Here is a 17,960-nt window from a genome sequence, read left to right as displayed (position 1 = left end):
AAAAACTGAACTTGTACTTCCGATTATATTTTAGGCTGTACTCAAGAGTTCACACAAAAAAACTTAAAACTAAAATTCTTACATCCCGGGGTAGAGAGGGGGGAGGAAAGAAGAAAGAAGGAGAAAAAAAAACAAAACAAAAAAAAACTAATTCAACTTTAACTATTATGCACCCAGTTTTGCGGTAAAGATCCATCTAAGATTAATTCTAAAAAGGGAATGGAATTTTGAAATGGTGAGAGAATCTGCTGTTGAACTATTATCGATTCTCCCTGGATATATTTTTTCCATTTTTTAAAAAATAAGTTAACTTGTTTCTCTGCTGCTTTGTCCAATATTATTATTTCACTCATAATCTGGCTTCTCATAGCGTTTAGGAATTCCGTGATTGAGGGAGCGTCTCTTTGCTTCCACCCTTTACATATCTGGTTCCTAGCAATCAAGATTGCTAAATTTGTGAAGAGTCTATCACCTTTGTTTTGTGATGGGTACAAAAATAGTATAAGTTTAGCTTGTAATTCTAACTTGTCTTTAACTTTTCTGTTGATCCAGTACTGGATTTTACTCCAAAATTGTAAGATTTTTGGGCACATCCAGAAGTAATGCAATAAATCTGACTTTGCTTTATGACATTTGGGACACAATACCTGTGCTTGGGACCATTTAGCAATTCTGGCTGGGGTTAGATAAAAATTGTTTATTACCTTAGACTGTGATTCTCTTAAGTTGGTTCTGTCTGTAGCTTCTCTTGTTCTTTCAATGCTGTCCATTATATCGTTATCCTGCAACTCAGGAAAATTGATTACAAATCTTTGCTTACACTGATTGATATGCAATGCTCCTTCTCTACTCATAATGAGTTGATACCAAGTTGATATGGTTCTGATACCCGCTTTATAAAGAGTTATTCCTGTCTCTATATTTAGTTGCGCCCAGTGCATACTAAACCGATTATCATAGTCATTTATAAAATGACGTAACTGTAAATATGCGAAGAAATGTTGGGATGGTAGATCATATTCACGTGCGAGGTTCTCAAAGGGCCTGACATACCCCGTAAGTGATTCCTTCAGTTGTGATATATAGATCAGGCCTTTAGTTGCCCAACTATGGAATATACTATTGCTGTGTCCTGGTGGGAAGACTGGGTTACCAGTAATCGGTAGTAATCTAGATGTCTGAAATTCTATCCCCAATATTATGCAATATTTCTGCCATGCGATTACTACATTTGTAATTGTGCTTAATCTGCTTATATTACTTGGTAATTTTCTATATGGACAGTGAAGCACCGCCTGTAGATTAAAAGGTTTAATTAATTCAGATTCATGTTCATAGTAGGTAACATATTCTGATTTGGTAAGCCAGTCTACCCCAAATTTAACCAGGGAGACCAGATTATAATATTTCATATTTGGGCACGAAAAACCTCCAAACTGTTTACCCTGGGACAATTTCTTAAACGAGATACGTGAAGTCTTTTTCCCCCAGATGAAATGAGCACAGGCCTTATTATAGTTATCGATGTCTTTTTTATGTAATAAGAGAGGTAAGTTCTGAAGCAGAAACAAAAATTTTGGGAAAATAATGGTTTTAATAACATTAATGCGGGCTGAAATGGATAGGTAATATAGGTTCCACTTAGCTAGGTCATTTTGTAATTTCTGGAATGGTTCTTTGAAATTAAGCTGCTAGCATGCTTCTGGGTTCTGGCTAATCTTTATGCCTAGATAATTGATGTGCTGTACTTCCTTGAAATTGTCAGAGTAGCTATCTCTATTTTTTTTAATCCATAACATTTCTGATTTATTAATATTTATTCTGTATCCTGAGAAGGAACTAAATATGTTTAATAACTTCATTAAGCATGGTATGGACTGCTTTGTATGTTGTAAAAATATTAATAGGTCGTCTGCATACAGAGCCACCGAGACCTTCTGATTCCCTACAAAGATTGGAGGGAGAATCTTTCTTAAATGTATGGCTAAGGGTTCCAATGCGATATCAAAAAGTAATGGGGAAAGTGGACACCCCTGCCGTGTTCCTTTACCTAGAGTAATACTTTGTGATAATTCGCCATTGATGAGAAGTTGCGACCTGGGTTTGTTATATACTAATTCGATCAGGTCGACCAGAGCGCCAGAGAAACCAAATTTCTTCAATGAGTTTATTAAATGGTCCCAAATAATGGAATCAAAAGCCTTCTCGGCATCTACGGTGAGTAAGGCCATATCTTCCCCCTGAATTCTGTTCCCCGCATCCTGGTCGACCCGATGGAGATAGTCTAGGGTGGTGAGAACTCTGCGCATGTTTCTGACTGCATTTCTCCCTGTAATAAACCTAGCCTGATCTGTATGAATAATATCCGTGATAGATTTTTTTAGCCTTTCTGCGATTAGAGACATTAATAACTTATAATCTTGGTTGAGCAGGGAAATCGGACGATATGATGCTACATTTGTGGGGTCCTTCTCTTTCTTATGGATTAAGGTAACTATAGAGTCAGAGAAATAGTTAGATTTCATGTCTTTTTGAAGATAATATTGGTTAAATAGTTTAGTTAGGGTACCCGTTATTTCTGCAGCCAGAATTTTATAGAATTCTGATGGAAGACCATCTGGTCCTGCGGCTTTGCTTGGTTTAGATTTTTTTATGGCTTCTAAAATTTCTATTTCGGTAATAGGAGCATTAATAGATTGTAATGCTTCTTGCGAAATTTGGGGGATATCCAGACCCAGCCAGAATTGCTCTTTTTGCTCCTCATTCACCTCTTCCCTTGCATAAAGATTACTATAATACTCAAAAAATATTTTGCCAATATCATCCTTGTTACTAACAGATGTCCCCTCAGTCCTAATTGATGAGATATGATTTGATTTTTTCCTAAATTTAACCAGTCTGGCCAGATGTTTAGCTGAAATACCCTGACTGCCCTGGAAAATTGCCCTGTTCCTCAACTCTTCATATGCCCCAATCTTTTTCAGAAAGCATTCCCTTTCTGTTCTGGCTACTTTATATAGATCCCAGTTCTCTTTATTGGGAGTTCTGCGGTACTTCGCGTATTTGTTTTTAAGTTAGTTTGCTAATTGCATCTCTCTTGCTTTGTTTTCCTTGTTTCTTTTAATCATGTAGGCTTTTACTTGCCCCCGAATGACTGCTTTGCCTGCTTCCCAAAATACCTCTACTTTGTTTATATAGTCCCTATTCTGTGTGGAGTACTCTTCCCATTTTTGCTTCAGCCAATTTGCAATTTGCAAGTTTCTATACATATATTGAGGAAAACGAAAAGTGTTAAATCTGTTTTTGGGTTGAGTGCTCCATGCAATTCTTAAACCGATTATCGCGTGGTCAGAAAGTATAATCTCCGCAATTTGAGACTCAATATGGTTTTTCATAATGTCTTCATCAACTAAGAACATATCAATTCGGGAGAAATTGTTATGAGCACTCGATTCGCAAGTGAATTCTCGATTGTCTGGATGCTGGATACTCCAAACATCCTTCAATTTTAACACCCGTGCAAAATTCTGTAAATATTTGGCTTCCCTATTATTGGCTGCTCTCCTCCTGACTCTAAGCCTGTCTAGGTCCGGGCACATTGTACTGTTAAAATCTCCTGCTATAATTAAGTTCTGCCCAATATATGGGGATATAACTTTTGTCAATTTCTCCCAGAACTGAAAGTCCCAGTTATTAGGGGAGTATATATTACATATTGTCCAAATCGTATTATCTATTTTCAGTTGTAAAACTATATATCGGCCACCTGGGTCTAATTCCTGTTTCGTTATCGTGTATGCTAGACCACCGCCCAGCATAACTGCAACCCCCTTTTTGCGTTTTTCACAAGGTGTGGCGATTATTTCCGTTATCCACTTTGTCTTCAGCTTCCCTATCTCTTCTTTTTTAAGATGTAATTCTTGTAGCAAAATGATGTCAGGGTGTTGTTTTTTTACTAGCTTTAGAATGCATATTTTGACTGTTGATATTTTCTTATGTTTGCCATCCGATAAACTGCCATATCTGAGTTTGGTATCACGTAGGTCCTGGGCACTTAAAAACATAACATAACAAAGAGGTTATTATATGTGTAACTGGACTGATGTTATACTTGGTTAAATTCTAACTGCTAGAGACACTCGATATAATAATGCTCTATTAACTCTTACTGGTATACCTCTTTTCTGTCAAAGGGGATAGAGCCAAATTGTGCCAGCTAGCAGGCCTTAGAAAGCAAACTAAAGGTGGTATACACTCTAGCTGATTACCTAGGTGTCTGGTAGCTGATAACAACCCCATACTTTCTGGTTGAAGCAAACATAATCTAGGGTGCATTCCTCGTAAGAAGGTCACCAGGCATCAAAAATCAAGCTAAAATAGTTTACATTCTGGGACAGTCGCATTATCACTCTCAGAAAATATTTCTTGAATTTACGCTGTTTTGGTTAAATCAAGTGCAGTATAAAAGTGTATAAAGGGCGAATGGAGTGTGAAATGTCTTAAAAGAGAGTTAAAACTGTATATGTGCACACTCTGAAGTCAGGTAACAGTGTTGTCCAAAAAGTAATCGGCTCTCTATGTTAGCTCTGGTAGTAGATTTCTTGTATAGTTAAGGGTTACATTGTGCCTGAAAGGGTGAAATACCAGGTAGATCTTCTTATCCACGTTTTCTGGCTGGATTAGCTCCAGAAGAGTCTTTACATTGAAAGTGCAACACAGAGGTTAAAGCTGTAGTCCAGTGAGGGTTTTTTTTTTAACTGTGATGCAATATAGAGTTAGCTAGCCATCACAGATTTTGCCAATTTTGAGAAAGCAAACTAAAGGTGGTATATACACTAGCAGATTACCCAGGTGTCTGGTGGCTGATAACAACTCCATATTTTGTGGTTGAAGCAAACACAATCTAGAGTGCACTTTTCGTAAGAAGGCCACAGGAGTAATTATACCACCAGGCATTAAAAAACAAGCTAAAATGGTCTACATTCTGGGTCAGTTGCATTATTACTCTTAGAAAATATTTCCTGAATCCACGCTGTTCTGGTTAAACCATGTGTAGCATAAAAGTGTATAAAGGGCGAATGGAGTGTGAAATGTCTTATAAAGAGAGTTAAAAAGTGTATATGTGCACACTCTGAAGTCAGGTAACAGTGTTGCCTAAAAAGTAATCGGCTTTTTATGTTAGCTCTGGTAACAGATTTCTTGCATAGTTAAGGGTTACATTGTGCCTGAAAGGGTGAAAATCCAGATAGATCTTCTAATTCACGTTTTCTGGCTGGAATAGCTCCAGAAGAGATTTTACACAGAAAGTGCAACACAGAAGCCAATTTTTCTCTGTTAAGGTAAATAGAGGTTAAGCAGGTGAGGTTGCCTCTATATAATAAATGGAGAAATATATGTCAAACCCCAAAAATAAATCTCCAGCCATGCCTGTAAGGAAAGATGAAAACAAAAACCCCTACAGGAAAATATACAAGAAATTTCCTTTAGAAGTACAGATTTGAGTGCGGAAAAACAACTTACTACGAATCAGCTTGCAGATCTAATCCTGCCACAATTTGAGATAATAAAGGGGGAGATCTCAGAGATTTCGAGTGAAATTAAACAATTTTCAAGTAGACTGGCAGAGGCAGAAACCCGAATTTCGAATATAGAGGATAGACACTATAACCAGGAAGCTGTTCTGAACACACATTCAGAAGAGATTAAGACATTAAAGGCTAAAATTGAAGATTTAGAAGACAGGTCCAGGAGGAGTAATGTGCGTGTTATAGGACTACCAGAGTCCAGAGAATTTGAGGACCTCCTTAAATTTAGTACCCTGACTTTACCAAAACTTCTTGGCATACAGGATGCAGAGGGAGGATTACAGGTAGAGAGAGCACACAGGGTAGGCGCGGTAAGACAGTTTAAAGATGGCAGTACTCGACCAAGAATGGTCATGATTAAATACTTAAAGTTCCAAGATAAAGTTAAAATTATGCAAAAATACAGGCAGATACAGACACTGACTATAGTCACCAAGCAGATTCTATTATTTCAGGACTACTCAATAGAGACCTCGACAAAGAGGCGTGCGATGGCACCATTCTGCTCAGGTCTAATCAAAGCAGGGTTGAAGGCAACCATGAAATACCCAGCGAAAATTATGGTACTGGGCATGGATGGTGTCATCGCACTAAACACAATCGAGGAGGCAAAAGATTTTTGCAGAGATAATAATATTGAGGTCTAAGTAGATTACGGCAATCTTAGGCTTTGGAAATTAAAATGGTAATTTGGTCAGTAATATGGGGTAGAGGGGGGAGGTATCCAGTGGGTTCTTTTTTTTTTTTTTTTTTTTCTTTTTTTCTCTTTCTCTCTCTCTTTATTTCGACATAGTCAAAAAAACCAAAAAACTTCAGAATAAATGAGTAACTCATTAAAATTAATTTCATGGAATGTAGGGGGCATAACATCACCCAGTAAGCGAAAGCAAAACTCTAAATCTAGGCGATTGCTTGTAAATGGAGAACATTGGAATGTGAAATATTAATAACTCCTGTCGGGTTAGCACATAAGTGATAGGTATTAGGTTTTTGCTTCTGCACTCTCCATTGACGTCTATTAGGAGAATACATTAACAAGGTTGTGATATTATGACGTCTGGAAGTAAGGGCACATTGGGTTTCACTCACATGCTATTTACTTTCAACTTGTAATACAAGCTCAACCTGATGCATGCAAAAACATTACTTTTAGCAAAGTTTACGCTTGAGCGGGAGCGCTAAATATCACGCCACTTGTAATCAGGCCCTTAGTGTTTAGTGTCCCTTTAAGTAAGCCAACGGTATACTCAGTCCTGGTTTGGCAGCTCTGGTGGGCCTTAGGCTCTCCGTTAGACTTGGATTGTAGGTGATAGGATAGTTGAAACACAGACAATGTGAGGCCATATTTAATAGGGAGGGCTGCACTGTTTTGATGGGTGGGAGCAGAAAATCCAAAGACAACATGTTGGATACAAAGGCCAGCAGTTTGGACAGGCCTCTTATACTCTCCAGCCTGCCCAGCTGCTCTCAGCAACTGGAATGGCCTACCATATATTCATGACTATTTTCACACCATGTACTCTTTTCTGGCTTCTCCCACCAACTGATAAATCCACTCATCCTCATTCTGCTGGGCCAGCATTCTATCCTGTCCTGATTCACTTCTCTATCTCTGCATATCCAATCCTCACAAGTCACATGTCTATTATTATTAAATGTTTTCTTGTATTGTGGGTTAATAGAGTCTGTGTGTGTGTGTTGTAAATTGCCAGAGTGGTGTTTCTTTTTGTAGTAAAGTTTTTTTGTTTAAATAAAAAGTTTTAATATCATTTCCTGGTAGGTATACATTGGTACTGATATCTGTATTGATTTCACAAGTGTCAATATAATGTAGCTATGTTTTCTCATGTTTTACAATCTGCATTGTTTGCTTTTTGGCACAATTAAATTGTCATCAGAAATGTCCCTCAGTGTTATTGACATGGGCAGTGTCATCTTTTGAGTCTAAACAGGTGCAGATCAGTGGCCAACATCTCTAATGTTTATCAGATGTGTCGGATCAGTCGCTCTGTGGATGTTGTGAATTTATCAAGTGTCTTTTGCTGTTGTATTAATTATGCCCATTTTGCTGTTGATATTTCTTTGTTAACTGGTGGTCAGATTGAGTGTGATTATCCATTCATTATATGTATGACTTTTCCAATATTCAATACAATCCTTTTCTAATACGGAAATGGTGTTATTGATTTATACTGTAATTACTTCAATGTTAAAAGTCATATCATGGAGGGTGGAGCTTGGCCATTCAGCAAAATGGCCGCATAAGTAGACAGCTCCTAGACCCATGCTGCCCAAACCCAGCAAATACAGCCAGCCAAATTTTTTAAAACCTCCTTAAAGAATCCCTCCATACCCATAGATCTCACAGAAGAAGGTGGTGAAGAGTTGGGATAGATCTGCCGAAGTAACAACACTGACCGCATGTCAGCAAGCACTTACAGCTGCAATACCGGCTGCCACTTAAGACACAGGCTGTACAGGGAAACCCCAAAAAATTGAGCGGTCCACAGACTAACCCGTAAACAAGGGCAGGTAGAAGCTGCTTAGTGGAATTGAGGCAGCTGGAGGAAAGGCCTGCACCAAGCGGAACAACAGGAGCTCAATAAACAGCAGAAAGCAGACACGTTTGGTCTCAAGTAAAAGGGATCTTAGTTTAAGTTGTGGGGGATACGCTGCAATTACAGCCACATCATCTTGGCCAACAATCTCATCTGGAGGAAGCCACCAACCCCCTCCTCAGGGCTATTACCAGAGAGGCCTGTCCTAGAGGCAAGCAACAAACCATTCTGCATTAATACCCCTTACTATATACACTATAACGCTGCCAAATCAGTTATAAGACTGCAATACCTGCAGGATTCCCCTAGATTCCACACAAGTCAGCACAGTCAGAGAAAGAGGGCCTGGTCACTGGAGTCCTACTCCACACCACTGGAGATATGCAGCACACCCTATTGCAGAGACACACCCTGATATACACAGGATAAGCTGCTCTACCAGCTATAAGATCGCTGCACAGCTAGACTTCTCCAGGCATTATATGAACCAACACAGCCAACATTAGAGGGCCAAGTAACTACAGAGCCATTTACCACTACACAAGTGCCTTCATCACCATTCTCCAACTTGATCAGTCTGCACGCAGAACTTACAGCTCCTCTCTAACACTAAATATTGAACTTTCTATACTCCTCCAAGACACTACAATACACAGAATATGCCAGGTCACAAATCTAAAAAAACAGATGGTGCATCAAATTCCAGAATGCTACAAAAATTCTTAAAAACAACTGACCCCAACATGGCCTCCTCTACTACTGCCTTAAACAACAATTCACAGTCAGACATATCTCAGAATCAACCCTCTTTAGCATCTAACACCCCAGGCCTCACTAGAGAAGATCTAAAGTCACTTTGATGACAAAGATGACATCAAGGAAATTATGTCAGAGGTAAAAATCTGATATGGTGATCTGAAAAGGGACTTGACAAGAGTGACACAAAGAGTCACTACCTTCGAAGAAAGCCATAATACGATGGACAATGACATCCAACATATATCTCGTTTAGTATATGAACAGGATGAGACCATGCACCACTTCTAGAGAAAGTAGAGGGCCTAGACAACAGAGGTAGGAGGAATAATCTCCGGATACGTGGAATACCAGAGTCCATTCAACCAGTTGCACTAGAAGGTTGTCTTCAAGCACTATTTCAGACAGTCAAGGGAGATAATAGCACACCAGACTTGATCATGGAAAGAGCACACCACGCACTTCGTGTCAACCCCCCACCTAAAACACCTCCAAGAGATGTAATTATCAAATTACTTCACTTCAAGGCTAAGAAAGAGAGACCTCAACTACATCACCACCATTCTGCAGGAAAAGAAAATTGCCTACAGATGGGGATTTCCCGTCAGTCTTATTTCAACCAGAGGAGACACCACAGCAGTTTTCAAGACAATAGAAGATCTACCTCACTTCTGTGAAGCACTACAGATTTCTATCCACCCCCCAGAATTCACGAGACATGAAAATGCTGACTCTCATCCATCTTTGGGCAGACCACAGCCTCTAGATGAGACACCAGGCTCAGATATTGAAAGGAACTTGACTAGGACAAGTACTACATTGGGACATATGGAACCTGGCTGCTCACATTCACCTGCATGAGAGGCCTCTCATTAATCCACAATGGCTTCAGGTCGTATATTATATATGTTTAATTCTTAATTGCTCGGGTTTGGAGGCGGGGATACTGCCCTGATTGTTATACTTATTAGTTACTGTATTGGCAGTTTTGTTGTTGTACAGCTCATAATGTTTATTCTTGATTTCTTGCTTGTCAAAATTGTTAAGCAACATTGTTTGTATATCTTGGTTCCTTACGCTATTGATATATTTTACACCTCTCACCTGTTTGTATTCTATCCTTATTCCATTAACAGGATATCACAACTAATTGCATTGTTGACAGGAACTAGAGCTATCTTTCCAGCACTTCCCTGACACTCCAGACACCCTCACCCCAAATTTATTAGCATTCGATTCAGGACTTCATTTCTAGCCTTGGGCAATGCGAAGAAGGGTGGAGTGGGCATTTTTCTTAAAAACACGATTCACTTTCAACCAACATATGTAGCTAAGGACCCTAATGGGTCATATATAATAATAACTAGCTTATTGTTTAACTCCTATGTAACATTGGCAAACGTATACTTACCCAATCAAGGTCAACACACAATTTTCAAACAAATAACCCAGCTACTGCTAGAACACACAAAAGGCACACTGTTTCTGGGAGGGGATTTTAACCTACCACTAGGCCCGGTCTGTGACACCTCAGTGGGCAGAACTAGCACTCCACAAAAGGTCATAAAGGCTATAAACTCCTGCCTGCAACTACTCAACCTCCATGACATCTGGAGGTCGGTAAGCCCCACTACTCAAGATTATACATTTTACTCCCACCCGCATCACACATACACCAGGGTCGACTACCTTGTCACTAATCAGATAGGTCTCTCAATGATCGGTAACTCTAACATACTACCGATCACATGTCCCGACCATGCCCCAGTACAGTGTACAATAGCATGGCCAAACACAACCATTCGACCTTTCATGTGGAGGTTGGATGAACATATTTTTGACAACTCCCTGATAAAACTGGAAGTCAACACTACATTATGACATTAATTTAGGGAAAACACCTCTGATAGCATATCACCAACTACACTATGGGAGGACCACAAATGTGTAGTGAGAAGGGACTTCCTTAAGCACAAAGCAAGAGAAATTAAAAACAATCACCAATTTGAAAACTCTACCCTATCTCAAATTAGATATTGGGAGTCAGAACACAAGAAATTCCCACATCCACAAATATTCTGGAATCTCTGACCAAAATAAAACACAACCTTAACAATCACATTGTCAAAGAATATCAGCACAAAGCTGCATTGCTACAACAAAGATACTTTGATGTATATGATAAGGCAGGCTCTTCCCTGGCCAAGGCACTCAGACGGAAACAACTGAGCACACATATGAACACAATATCGGATGCAAGAGGCCAAATACATAAAGATAGCAAAAATATTGCAGGCATTCAGATGGTACTATGAGAAACTGTATAACCTTCAAAATTACTGCAGACAGGAGGAAATAGATAGCTTCTTATCCGACCTACAACTGCACACACAGCAGACATTGAGTTCCTGTACTCGCCAATTACACCTAAAGATATTAAGACAGCCATTAAAAATACGCCCAATGGTAAAAGCCCAGGTCCAAATGGCCTGGGCATAAAATATTACAAGTCATACCTGCATCATATGTTGGCTCCCCTAACATCTTCATTTAATTCATTGTTAAAAGAAAAATGATTCAATGACCAAATGCTAGAAGCACAAATTGCAATGCTCCCCAAACAGGGAAAGAACCTGGACAAACAAGAAAACTTTTGCCCCACCTTCCTCTTAAATTTGGATATCAAAATATACGCTAAGATCATGTCCACCAGAATTAACAAGTTTCTCCCAAAACTAATACACCCAGACCAGGTAGGCTTTGTACCTGGACAGAAAGCACAAGATAACACATTGAAGGTACTTCAATTAATATCCTATGCCCAACAACAACATATACCCTTAGTTTTAGTCTCTACGGACGCTGATAAAGCGTTCCATAGAGTTCATTCGCAATTTTTAAAAACAGTCCTATTCAAGATGAAATTTAGTAAAACCCAACAGCACGGGTCAAGGTAAACGGCCTTCTATCTGATAGATTTTCTATCTGAAACGGTAAAAGGCAGGGTTGCCCCCTCTCTCAAATCCTCTTTGCCATCACCATTGAAGCCTTAGCCCAGAAAATAGGAACAGACATGCAAATATCAGCTATCAACTCCAAAACCTGTGAACATAAATTAGCTTTATACGATATCCTGCTCACATTAACTAATATTGAAATATCCTTGGCCAAAACATTAGCTATTTTCAGGGATTACAGAGAGATGTCCAATTTCTATCTTAATATAGCTAAGTCCTAGCTACTGAATATTACATATAATCCTGAGACACTTGCTGGGAAATTGCAAGACTGCCCCCTAAGAACACAAAAATCCAAAATGAAATATTTGGGAGTTTATCTTTCACAATATCCGCAAGAGGTATTTCAAGCTAACTATAAAACACTAGAAAGCACCATAACTGCAGATTTGTCTAGCTGGAAAAAAAAAATCAGTCTCCTGGGTGGGCCGGATCAACGTGATTAAAATTAATGTGTTAACTAGATTACTGTACTTGCTTCAGACTACGCCTATACCTTTAAAGACAAACTATCTGCACAAAATACAGAGCATCATAGAGCAATATATATGGGGAGAAATAAGACCCAGAACAGCCAAGAAAAGACCCTACCTTGGGGTACCCAATATACATACCTACAAGCAGGCAATTACCTAGACTGGTGTTATAATGACCATAACAACTAGACTGCGACATCTTAGAAACAAGAAATGCTGGCCTAATGGCTTGGCTTTCAGGGAAAGATAGACCAATGGTCACACCAACACACCCACTGCTCTCAGACTTTTATACTAACTGGGACAAGATCCTACACACCTCAACAAACATATCCTCACAGTTCTCCCCATTGACACTTACCTATCAAAACCTTGCAGTGCCATGGAACCACAAAGAGAAGAGATCAGGTAAAAAAAACACTCTTTAGGGAATTGACACTCTCAGCATTGATTGAAGGGAACAAGCTTAAAACTCTTAGTGAAATTAAAGACACCATGAGCTGGCTTTCACACTCTCAAATTAATCATTTTTTATGACACAAAGGTATAAACATAACCTCACAAGACAAGTGACTCCCTTTGAATGCATCTGCCTGCGAGATGCTCCCACAGCACATGCAATATCACATCTGATACTAGTAGCAAATACACACTTACTCCCTTCGTGCTCAAAAGCCTGGGAGACTGAACTACAAACAGACATAGATTTCCAAGACTGGCAGATAGCATTCCAGATTGCAAAAAATCATCAAATTCTGCTAGACTACAGGAGTCTAGCTACAAATTCCTATCCAGGTGGTATCTTACCCCTAGCAGGTTACAACGCATATACAAAACAGCCTAAGGGAAGTTTTGGAGAGATTGTGGGGGGAGGGACCCCACACACATCTGGTGGGATTATCCCATGCTGGACACATATTGGGTGGGGATCCTTGAACACATAGAAACAGCAACAGGGAAACCAATACAGAACAGCTCCAAAACACTCCTACCTTTCATTACCCAAACTTGAGAGCAAAGCAAGTAGAGCTTTGATGCTGGTTATGTTAAACAGTGCCAAGATGCTAATCCTGAAACACTGGAAGTCATGGAATGCCCCAACAGTCATGGAGTGGAAAGGACAGGTAGACACTCTAATACACTTAGGCCTAAATTTAGAGTTCTGCGGCCAAAGGGGTGCGTTAGCTACGCATGCTTTTTTCCCCCCGCACCTTTTAAATACCGCTGGTATTTAGAGTTTACAGAATGACTGCGTTAGGCTCCAAAAAAGGGAGCGTAGAGCATATTTACCGCCACTGCAACTCTAAATACCAGCGTTGCTTACGGACGCGGCCAGCTTCAAAAACGTGCTCGTGCACAATTCCCCCATAGAAAACAATGGGGCAGTTTGAGCTGAAAAAAAACCTTAACACTTGCAAAAAAGCAGCGTTCAGCTCCTAAAGCAGCCCCATTGTTTCCTATGGGGAAACACTTCCTAAGTCTGCACCTAACACCCTAACATGAACCCCGAGTCTAAACACCCCAAATCTTACACTTATTAACCCCTAATCTGCCGCCCCTGCTATCGCTGACCCCTGCATATTATTATTAACCCCTAATCTGCCGCTCCATACACCGCCGCAACCTACATTATACCTATGTACCCCTAATCTGCTGCCCCTAACACCGCCGACCCCTATATTGTATTTATTAACCCTTAATCTGCCGCCCCCGCTATCGCTGACACCTGCATATTATTATTAACCCCTAATCTGCTGCTCCATACACCGCCGCAACCTACCTTATACCTATGTACCCCTAATCTGCTGCCCCTAACACCGCCGACCCCTATATTATATTTATTAACCCCTAATCTGCTGCCCCCAATGTCGCCTCCACCTACCTACAATAATTAACCCCTAATCTGCCTACCGGATCTCACCGCTACTATAATAAATGTATTAACCCCTAAAGCTAAGTCTAATCCTAACACTAACACCCCCCTAAGTTAAATATAATTTAAATCTAACAAAATAAATTAACTCTTATTAAATAAATTAATCCTATTTAAAGCTAAATGCTTACCTGTAAAATAAACCCTAATATAGCTACAATATAAATTATAATTATATTGTAGCTATTTTAGGATTAATATTTATTTTACAGGTAACTTTGTAATTATTTTAACCAGGTACAATAGCTATTAAATAGTTAAGAACTATTTAATAGTTACCTAGTTAAAATAATTACAAAATTACCTGTAAAATAAATCCTAACCTAAGTTACAATTAAACCTAACACTACACTAGCAATAAATTAATTAAATAAAATACCTACAATTATCTACAATTAAACCTAACACTACACTATAAATAAATTAATTAAATAAAATACCTACAATTAAATACAATTAAATAAACTAACTAAAGTACAAAAAAAAAAAGAACTAAGTTACAAAAAATAAAAAAATATTTACAAACATTAGAAAAATATTACAACAATTTTAAACTAATTACACCTACTAAAAAAAGGCCCTACCCTATTCTAAAATTAAAATAGAAAAGCTCTTTTACCTAATCAGCCCTGAAAAGGGCCCTTTGCGGGGCATGCCCCCAAGAATTCAGCTCTTTTGCCTGGAAAAAAAACATACAATACCCCCCCCACATTACAACCCACCACCCTAATCTAACCCAAACCCCCCTTAAATAAACCTAACACTAAGCCACTGAAGATCTCCCTACCTTGGATCAAGACTTCCGTCCACCGAAGTCTTGATCCAAGCCTCCGAAGTCTTGATCCAAGCCCAAGTGGGGGCTGAAGAGTGACGTCCATCCTCCAGCTGAAGTCTTGATCCAAGCGGGCAGAAGAGGACATCTGGACCGGCAAACATCTTCATCCAAGCCGCATCTTCTATGTTCTTCCATCCGATGACGACCAGCTGATCTTCAAGACCTCCAGCGCGGATCCATCCATCTTCACCGACGACTTCCCGATGAATGACGGTTCCTTTAAGGGACGTCATCCAAGATGGCGTCCCTCGAATTCTGATTGGCTGATAGGATTCTATCAGCCAATCGGAATTAAGGTAGGAAAATTCTGATTGGCTGATGGAATCAGCCAATCAGATTCAAGTTCAATCAGATTGGCTGATCCAATCAGCCAATCAGATTGAGATTGCATTCTATTGGCTGTTCCGATCAGCCAATAGAATTCGAGCTCAATCTGATTGGCTGATCGGATCAGCCAATCGGATTGAACTTGAATCTGATTGGCTGATTCCATCAGCCAATCAGAATTTTCCTACCTTAATTCCGATTGGCTGATAGAATCCTATCAGCCAATTGGAATTCGAGGGACGCCATCTTGGATGACGTCCCTTAAAGGAACCGTCATTCGTCGGGAAGTCGTCAGTGAAGTTGGATGGATCCACGCTGGAGGTCTTGAAGATCAGCCGGTCGTCATCGGATTGAAGAACATAGAAGATGCGGCTTGGATGAAGATGTTTGCCGGTCCGGATGTCCTCTTCTGCCCGCTTGGATCAAGACTTCAGCCGGAGGATGGACGTCACTCTTCAGCCCCCGTTTGGGCTTGGATCAAGACTTTGGAGGCTTGGATCAAGACTTCGGTTGACAGATCGGTGAACCCGGCGTGGTGAAGACAAGGTAGGGAGATATTCAGGGGCTTAGTGTGTAACGTCTGGAAAGAAGACAAAATAAAAGTTGGACCACAGCTGCTGATATATGATTTTGAAAGGTTGTTGCTAAGTATGTAGCAGGAGATTACATGAAAGTTACCCCGGTGTAACAAGTAAAATCCTAGCACACACACAGGAAGCAGTTTGATATGTGATTAGCAAGTTGCAGCAGATAGAACTATGGCTGACGCAGCTAAATTAATTATGGTATTCAGCAGTGTACCTTGCCTCCTTGTAATCACAGAGAGTAAATATGACATACTTATACATATGCGCAATATGTTAGGATAAGGCAAATATAAAGTTAACAGAAGCAGCGGAATATCAGGCAAAACAAAGTGACAGGAGATAAAGAACTAATACCTAATAGTATGTGAATAGAAACTAAAATTATCTTGGCTCAAACTTATGAGAGAACCACTTAGTAAGGTACCTTTAGAGGGGCACAGCAGTGTGTAAACCGCAGCAGCGGTATCAGAGGTGATAGCAGAGAGAGCTGGCTTGAGGCGACTGAATACGGCGTGTGACGTCACAGAGGCCAAGTTCCGGAGTAGAGCAGCTGGTCTGTGTGGAGCAGGAAAGACACAGGCTGTCAGTTTCCGAACTGAGAGATCTCCAAGCAGGTTGAGAGGTATGGGTGGAGCTTGGGTAAGAAGGAGAATCAATACCAAGCACTGACTTGAGGTTGAGGGAGGTATTTAAAGGGGATTTGCAATAAGACTTAAAGGGACAGTGGTAGACATAACAGTGAATTGCATATGTATGACAGGATACCCCCTCCAAGGAGCGGCACCGAAGCTCAGGACCGAGGACGATCAGGAAACCTCTGATGGAAGCGGGATATCAGTCTGGGAGCGGAGATGTTAGAAGAAGGTTCCCAAGAGTTATGTTCCACGGGGTAGTCTTTCCATTTAATAAGATATTGCAGGACACCCCTCGAGAGTCTACTGTCCAAAATGTCCTCAACCTCATATTCCAAGTTGGGGTCCACAGATACAGGAGGCAAAGTGGCATCTAAGCCACGGTCACGAACATGGTGGTAGGGTTTCAGAAGGGATACGTTGAAGGTAGGATGTATTTTCAAGGTGGTTGGTAGAGTGAGGCGAACTGCGTTACAATTTATTATCTTTTGTATAGGAAAAGGTCCTATGAAGAGTGGTGAGAGTTTCCTAGATGGCGTGGATAATCGAAGATTTTTAGTGGAGAGCCAGACGAGATCTCCAATAGAGTATGCAGGTGGAGGTGTACGGCGTAGATCATAGTATCTTTTCTGTATGAGTTTTGCATCCTCAATAGCATGTTTAACAGTCGTTAAATTGGAATCCATGGTGGATGTTAGGTCTGATATGTGAGGATGGTTTGCGGCTAGGTAAGGAAGGTATTGGAACTTAGGATGGAATCCATAGTTGGTATAGAAGGGTGTCTGTTTAGTGGTTGAGTGTATAGTATTGTTGAAGATGAATTCAGCAAAGTGTAACTGTTGGGACCAGGAATGTTGGTTATTATGACAAAATGTTCGTAAGAACTGCTCCACCCATTGGTTGCACCTCTCTGTCTGTCCGTTTGTCTGAGGATGATATGAAGAAGACAGGGATTTGTCAATGGAGAACTGTTTACAGAAGGCAGACCATAAAGAGCTGGTGAACTGAGACCCACGGTCAGTTAGTATTTTACTAGGAATTCCATGTAGTTTAATGACATTAACAAGTAATAGATGGATGGTCTCTGCAGCAGTTGGGAGCTTGTGATAAGGTATCAAGTGGAGCATTTTACTAAACAGATCTACTACAACAGTATAGTTGTGTTTTTATCTGATTTCGGCAGATCCACTATATAGTCTAGGGCGATTTCTTGCCAGGGTTTATCTGGAGTAGGTGTGGTAAGCAGGAGTCCAA

The sequence above is a fragment of the Bombina bombina genome, chromosome 2, assembly GCF_027579735.1.
Source record: "Bombina bombina isolate aBomBom1 chromosome 2, aBomBom1.pri, whole genome shotgun sequence".
NCBI classification, from domain to species: Eukaryota; Metazoa; Chordata; class Amphibia; order Anura; family Bombinatoridae; genus Bombina; species Bombina bombina.
The sequence above is the reverse complement of the archived record's forward strand: the minus strand, read 5'-3'. Positions refer to the sequence as shown.